Raw genomic sequence first — 8,101 nt, 5'->3', positions numbered from 1 at the left:
CACCATTCATGCTACAAGAAGCAAGCACTCATGCGTTTTACTGAATGATGTCAGAATCTGGACCGGACTTAGTGTTCACACACACAGACCCAAGCAAAAGGCCCAAGACTGAAAGCCTACCTTCATACATGACAAAAGGAGTAGGCCACACCAGTCTGGCAACTAACAGTTTAGTAAGAAAAACTTACACACAAGCCTCCTCTCGAGTGATTGTAAGATGAAAATGGATCTCCATGCCTCTTGGCAGGTGCCAGAGAATTATGTAGAGCAAAGGGTGGGGACAGTCATAGGTACTAGGTCTTGAGTGCTACCAGGTGTTGGAATTCCCTTACACACCTGACCAGGTCAGGACAATGGCCTGCTCCAAGAATTGGCACACAGCAGGAGACAATGCAGGGGTACTGAGTAATGTCGGAATGAAGGTCAATTATGATTGGATAGTCTTGAGGAGGGGTCTGTGGAAAGCAACCTCCACTCTGGCCTGGACCCTGCTTCTGGGACCAACAGAGTCACATCATGGGACAATTTCTCCTCTATGCTCCACCCCTCGAGACTTGCTCTTCCAATCCCATGCCTCCTCACTTCTGAGTTGGCAGCCTGAGTGGTCAGCGAAGGGCTTCAGTAGTATGGAGGTTGCTTGCTCATGGCTAATTGACTGCATTGAAGACACAGTTCTCAGCAACAGCACCAACACGTACAAGAAAAGAGGCAAATTGGAAGTAGTTCAAAATTAACAAATTAAATACATACATACACACATACATAAATTAGTCCAAATATTAGTAACAATTTTTCCATCATGTTCCCCCAGAAACCAAACCAGTGGGTTAGTAGGTCACCAAGTAGGCTTGGGGCCAGATCATTTAAGGCATTTACAGTGTCCTTGACTTTTTATCTGTGCTAACAAAAAAAATATTAGCAGATGCATTTGGTATAAGAACACAACATTCCATTTGGATAATGGCACAGGTGGGCCCCATCCCCATAACTAGATGCCACAAGATCAGCAGAAGTCTAAGATCAGAAAGGCAAATACCAAGCAGGGATTTGAATTAGGAGGTGTCCCCCCACTATGAGAATTATACTAGTCTCCTGGCCAGGCTGTGTAAGCCATACATGTTGGCCAGGAGAAGTTGTGCTCTCTGGCACGAGGAGGTGAATAGGAGGGGAAAGTGCCAGACTGGGACCCATTCTCCCGTCTTTCAATAGTGCGTGTACCAGTCTACATATTGCATGTCTCCATGGATGGGTCTCAACAGCACTGGAATGACAAGGTCCCACCAGGGACTAAGCAGTCCCTCCCCATCCAGGGGTGTGAAGTGGCTGACCCTCCCTATTGGAAAATCCCATTCCATATTCTACTAAATGGTCCTTGTTCCAGGGACAATAGTGCTTGGTGCCCTCATTATCATAGCTCCCTGGCCCATGACAAGCTTAGGGGCCTATTGCTGTGTCTTTTGTTTTCCACACTTTTACTATAATTTAACACAAAGGGAGAATGAAATTTTGACTTTGTGCCAGTTTACTTTTGACACTTAGATCCACTTAACTAAATGTATTCTAATCTTAGAACGCGTAACCAGATCGGGACAATGGGCCTACACCAGGAACCAGCACGAAGCAGAAAGGAAGGAAGAGCTGCTGATTTTTCTCAGAATGAACATCAGTTATCATCGGATACTTTCTAATGGGGGATTGTGGAGAGCAACCTCTCATCTGGCCCAAGCCCAGCTCATGGGACAGACAGAGGTCAGGTCAAGAAACAATATCCTCCATAGTTGGGTTCGGATCCCAGCTTTTCCACTTACGGGGCTGGGTATCTCTGTGAGTTAGTAAGTTGGTCCAAGCTTTGATTTCCTCATTTATAAAATACCACTACAAATACTTGCTCTATCTCCCTTAAAGGACTGTCATAATGAATAAAAAGGCTATGTGTGAACTCTGCGTGAAAACTACAGCCAGGGTGTGAGAAGAATTTACTGTGTCACCGGCTTTGTGCATGCTACTTTTACAGAACTTCTTAGGCAGGTGCTGTTATTAGTCCCATTCCTGGAGGAGGCTGAGGCTTGGAAAGGTTAAGTGAGCCTAGCTTCCAGACAAAGTCTTCTTACTTTTGCTCTTAATCATTAAACCATACAAACATATGAAATCCTGACTAGTATTTCATTAACTCCCCGTCTGGTCTAATGATGCAGTAACTTCCTCCAGGCAGGCGCCGGTCCCCCATTTCTAGTAGCCCATGAGAGGCTTGGTGGAGACCCCAACCACCACCAAAGGTTGGGGGACAAATTCTGAAGTGCCTCCTCTAGAAGTAGGTCATGTCTTCTTTATCTGGGAGGCAAAAGATTTAATGACTAGTTCTGTTAAACTCTGAGACTCTGCCCAAAAGCCGGATAAATTACTGATAAGGATTTTCTAATTTAATCCAATTCTTCCGCAGTTTCTCCTGTTACATTAAGGCTAACAGGATATGACTAAAGATACTAAGGATACCAGGATTGTACAATCGGGCTCAGGTAAGTAAGCATTTAACTAATAAAATTGGGCAGAATAATATAAACAGTAAATATATAATCAGACGTGTCACTCCCCCAATTATAACCCTCTCATGGCTCTTTCAGAAAAAAAGATCCTAACTCCTAACCCGGATACAAAGGCCCCGTGATCTGGCCCCTGCCTGCCTCTCAGGTTTTTCTACCACTCCCTCCCCACCCACAGGGCTCTAGCCAAACCCGTTCTTTCAGACACATCCCTACTTTAGGACCCTTGCACTGGCCATACTCCCCACCTACCTCCCCATTCCTTTACTCCACCATCTCCAGATTTCTCCTATTCATTCTGATCTCTGCTGAAATGTCACCTTCTCAGGCATGCCCCTGTTGCCTCCGCCTAAAGTAGCCAACCACTCTCTGCATCACTGTATTTCAGTTTTCTGCGCTGTTTGCTAATCTTGCTTCCCATGATGTGTCTGTGTATGTGCTGTCCATTTCTCTCAGAATTTTCTGTGATGATGGAGTTATTGTATATGGGTGCAGAGCAAGCCCTTAACATGTCGCAAGCACCAATGAGGAGGTTAACATTTTTTATTTGATTTTATTTTAATTAATTGAAATTCAGGGAGCATGTGAGATCTTTCTCCTGGCACATGTTGCCAATTTTGGCTGAAATAAATACTTACAGGGATGTAAATAAATTAATTTAAAGTTAAATAGCCACACATGGCTATTGTGTTGCAGAGTACTTAGTACTGATCCATAAACCCTCTAAGGCAGAACCTCCCCCCCACCCCCGTGCCCTTCCCTTTCTGCTCTGTCCCTGAAACTTTGTAATGGACCCAAGAAGCATGGATTGAGTAACCAAATGGAACCACCAAGGCATGGAGAGAGATTCTTTGTTGACTGAGGGGGCTTTTGAGGGGGAATGAGAAGACATCTCTAAACAATGTGAAGTTGACAGTTGGAGCATGGAAGAAGGGTATTTTAAGTGGAGGGAGTAATGAGCAAGAACCAAGACCTTATACAAAAATAAATTCAAGGTGGATAAAAGACTTAAATATAAACTGCGACACCATTAAAGTCCTAGAAGAGAACGTAGGTAGGAAAATCTCAGATATTTCACGCAGATACTTTTTTATTGACATGCCTCCTAGAGCAAGGGACATAAAGCAAAGAATAAACAAATGGGACCTCATCAAAATAAAAAGCTTTTGCACAGCTAAAGAAAACAGTATCAAAATAAAAAGAGAACCAACTGTATGGGAAAACATATTTGCCAATGATACCTCAGACAAGGGTTTAATCTCCAAAATATATAAAGAACTTACACGACTCCACTCTAAGAAGACAAGCAACCCAATTAAAAAATGGGCAAAGGTCTTGAACAGACACTTCTCCAAGGAGGACATACAGAAGATCCAAAGACACATGAAACGATGTTCAGTATCACTAGCTATCAGAGAGATGCAAATTAAAACCACAATGAGATACCACTTCACACCAGTCAGAATGGCCATCATAAACAAAGCAACAACAAGTGTTGGCGAGGATGTGGAGAAAAGGGAACCCTAGTGCCCTGTTGGTGGGACTGCAGACTGGTACAACCACTATGGAAAGCAGTATGGAACTTCCTCAGAAAATGAAAAATGGATCTGCCTTTTGACCCTACAATTCCACTGCTGGGACTATATCCTAAGAACACTGAAACACCAATACAAAAGAACTTTTGCACCCCGATGTTCATAGCAACACAATTTACAATAGCCAAGTGCTGGAAGCAACCTAGATGCCCATCAGTAAATGAATGGATCAAAAAACTGTGGTACATTTACACAATGGAATTCTATGCAGCAGAAAGAAAGAAGGAGCTCCTACCCTTTGCAACAGCTTGGATGGAGCTGGAAAGCATTATGCTAAGCGAAACAAGCCAGGCAGTAAAAGACAAATACCATATGATCTCACCTTTAACAGGAACCTAATCAACAAAACAAACAAACAAGCAAAATATAGCCAGAGACACTGAAATAGAGGACAGGCTGACAGTGACAGAGGGGAGAGAAGAGGGAATTTCAGGGGAGAATGGGAAGGGTTTACAGGAACAAATTTAAAGGACACATGGGCAAAAACCAGGGGGAGTGTGGTAATGGGAGAGACAGGGGGAGGGGTGGGTGGGTGGGCTGGAATGGGAGTAAAAGGGAGAAAACTGTACTTGAACAATGATTAAAATAAAAAAAATAGAAAAAAGGAAAAAAATAAATGTAAAACACTCACTGAATTTTGAAGACTTTCAACAGAAAAATAATTAAAATTATTAATGAAGTTTATATTTATTTTACATTGAAATAATACTTTAGATAGACTGAGTTGAATAAAATATATTCCTAAAATTAATTTCAGCTATTTCTTTTTTACTCTTTTGAATACGACTAGTAGAAAATTTTAAATTACCTATATAGCTCCCATTGTAATTTTACTGGACAGTACTGGTCTAGAAAAATAAAGGAACAACCCTGCTTATTCCTGGAGAGTGGGAATGGGGAGAAGGTTTAATGAGGAGGGCAGGAATAAGGAGTTTCACCTTCACCTAAAATCTACTATGTTTTTCACAGAGCATTGAACCGAAAATTTAAAAAGCCAATAGTAGGAATCCAAGTAACATTTGTAGTAGTCTAGATGACAGTATTGTACCAATGCTAACGTCTCAGTTTTGACAACTGTGCCTTGGTTATGACATTGGAGAAAACAGGGGAATCGTGGCAAATTTCTGTAAATCTCAAATTATTGCAAAGTAAAAAGTTAAAAAAACAACCAATAAAATAAACAGGCAACTTAACAAGTTGTGTGTTTTCTGCTTAAAGAGAGGTTCGTACTCAGAGTCTCAACACACTGCAGGCAGGCGGCTCCAAACGGGCCGCCCCTCCCGGGGTCCCTCGGGAGCACATCCACTTGAACTAAGATAGCGAGGATGGCTAAACGTCATACTGTTCAGTTTCTGCCTGAAATTCCACCCGATCAGACAACCCTTGTCTCCCATGGTGGCCAGAAACTATTTGGCTGCTGCCTGTATAGTGGGAATTTTTAATGCAGTAGGAGGGTTGCCGGAGAGAACCAAGGGAGGACAGCTCTTGTGAGAACTTGACAGAGGCCAGGGCTGGGCAGATTTTAAAGGCCCCACCACTGGGTCCTCATTTCAGCTCTCAGATGTAGCCAGTACTCGGGTCGAGAGATGTTTGCTAAGATCTTGTGGCAAACGTGGGAATAAAGAAATGAATTAAAATAGCTATGATATTTGTAAAACAAAACTATGTGAAATAACCTTAACCTACAAATATACAGCTGTTACATTTTACTTAACTGTTTTATGAACAAGAATTAAATTCCGCACACAATTGAGACGTAATAGCAAGTAAAACTGTGGATAATAAAATTTAAAACATCTTAGATGTATAAACATGTGGAGATTTCAGAGCCGACCAAATGAAAATAAACATTACATTGGAGGGTAAAATATTCCTATTTTAAATGAACTAGGGTTAAAATGAATGCAAAAGTAGAAATACAAAAAGGAGAAATTATAAAAGACAGCATATCCACTTATCATGAAGCATGAAGCCAGTGTGGACTGTAAGTTATAATAAAACATTTTCCAGTGGTGGCATACGCACAAAACAACTATATTAAAATAATATGCATATTTAAAGAGATGGCCCACCTCCACCACTATCACACACGAATAGTTTAAATAACAATCAAAAAAAAATCTAATGCCCTGGCCAGTTGGCTCAGGTAGTTGGAGCGTTGTCCCGCACACCAAAATGTTTCAGGTTCATCTCCGGTTAGGGCACTTACCTAGGTTATAGGTTCAATCCCCAGTTGGGCGCATACAGAAGGCAACCGATCTATTTCTCTTTCACATTAATGTTTCTCTCTCTGCGCCCTTCCTCTCTCTCTAAAATCAATAGACATGCCTTGTCTGGTGTGGCTCAGTGGATTGAGTGCCAGCCTACGAACCAAACAGTCGCCAGTTTGATGCCCAGTCTGGGCACATGCCTGGGTTGCTGGCCAGGTCCCCACTTGGGGTCAACTGGTCTATGTATTTCTCACACATCGATGTTTCTCTCCCTTAATTTCTCCCTCCATTCCCCTCTCTCTGAAAATAAATAAATAAAAATAAATAAATCAATAAACATATCCTCAGGTGAGGATAAAAAAAATACCCTCACTGCTTCTTCTGGAAATAAAAAGAGGGTCACACCACAAGAAGAAGGAATTTGAACAAGAACTCAGAAAATAATCACCACTAGGAGGAAATGAGTCACTTGGAATGTCCTTTGTCATTGTTGGCAGTATGACTGACAGTAAGTCACAGAGGAGCCTGAAGACTGGAAGTAACAGTTCTGACTCATACTGCTCTTTGCACAGGTTTCTAGTGAAAATCAGCCAAAATCTGAGCCCCCTTAAGCTTGAGAACCTTTACCCAAATGGCCCACCAGCTGCCCTGCCCCTTTCCCCCTCTTTCCAGCTGAGTCCCAGAAAACGTTGATGGAAATCTTAAAAATGACAGCTCTAGGGCATCTCTGCTCATCTCCAGAAGGATCCATACTTTCTCTCTAGAAAGCTGGAGATGAACTAATGTTTTTAAGTTTTTGAATTTACCTTTAAATGAGAATAAAATTAAAATTTAAATGGGATTTAAAATGGGCACCTGGGGATGACCCAAAATCAACGGCAGCCACACCGTGGAGATGTTGTGGCTTCAGTCCCAGACCACCCAAAATAAGGCAGCCAGAAATTTTTCCTGGTAAAGGGCACTGTCTTTAATCTGTGAAGATCTCACACATTGAGCACAGTAAGGTAAAGTACAATAAAACAAAGAACCACTTGGAATTTCTGCTTCAGGAATTTCAAACCGAGAAAAAGTAATAGATGGATAAACCACAGTAAGGCTTGCTCTGGCCAGGTAGCTCAGCTGGTTAGAGGGTTACCCAGTCAGGACGAGGTTGCAGGTTCCACCCCCTATCTGGACAAGACAAGAATCAACCAATGAATGCATAAATAAGTGGAACAACAAATTGATGTCTCTCTCTCTCTCAAATCAATAAGTTATAAAAAGAAAACATAGTAAGGCCTTACTTTTTCAATCTTAAAAGAAAAGGGGCCCCTCTTTTCATAGCCTGTGAGGGCCTTAGCAGAGCTCTGGGGAGGAAAAACAAACAAGCAAACAAAATCTCTAAGGCAAGTCTATGAACAAAACACATATTCAAACTAATTACACTTTTTAATTCAATTTCCACTTGTCATTTCCAGGGCAATTGTAGCAGCTTTTCATTCTGCTTTCTGCCACCTTTCCCATTCCCAATAACTGATGGAGTGTGGCTCCTGCTCTGCGAACTGGGGGTTCAGCCCCCGCTTACTGCCACACCCTGCCACTGGCCCCACTCCGTGAGTTAACCAGTCCTTCATTTCTTTCTGTGAAGAGGAAGGCAGACAGGAAAACATTGCTGTAATGTTTACACCTAATCATTTTATTACAAAAAAAAGGGAGATTGTCAAACAATTACAGAAGCATGGAAAAGAAAAAAGTGAAAACTTGTCTCTTGATCATT

This window comes from Phyllostomus hastatus, unplaced genomic scaffold, assembly GCF_019186645.2.
Source record: "Phyllostomus hastatus isolate PE091 unplaced genomic scaffold, TTU_PhHast_1.1 phas_contig_150, whole genome shotgun sequence".
Taxonomy (NCBI): Eukaryota; Metazoa; Chordata; class Mammalia; order Chiroptera; family Phyllostomidae; genus Phyllostomus; species Phyllostomus hastatus.
This window is presented reverse-complemented; position numbering follows the sequence as displayed.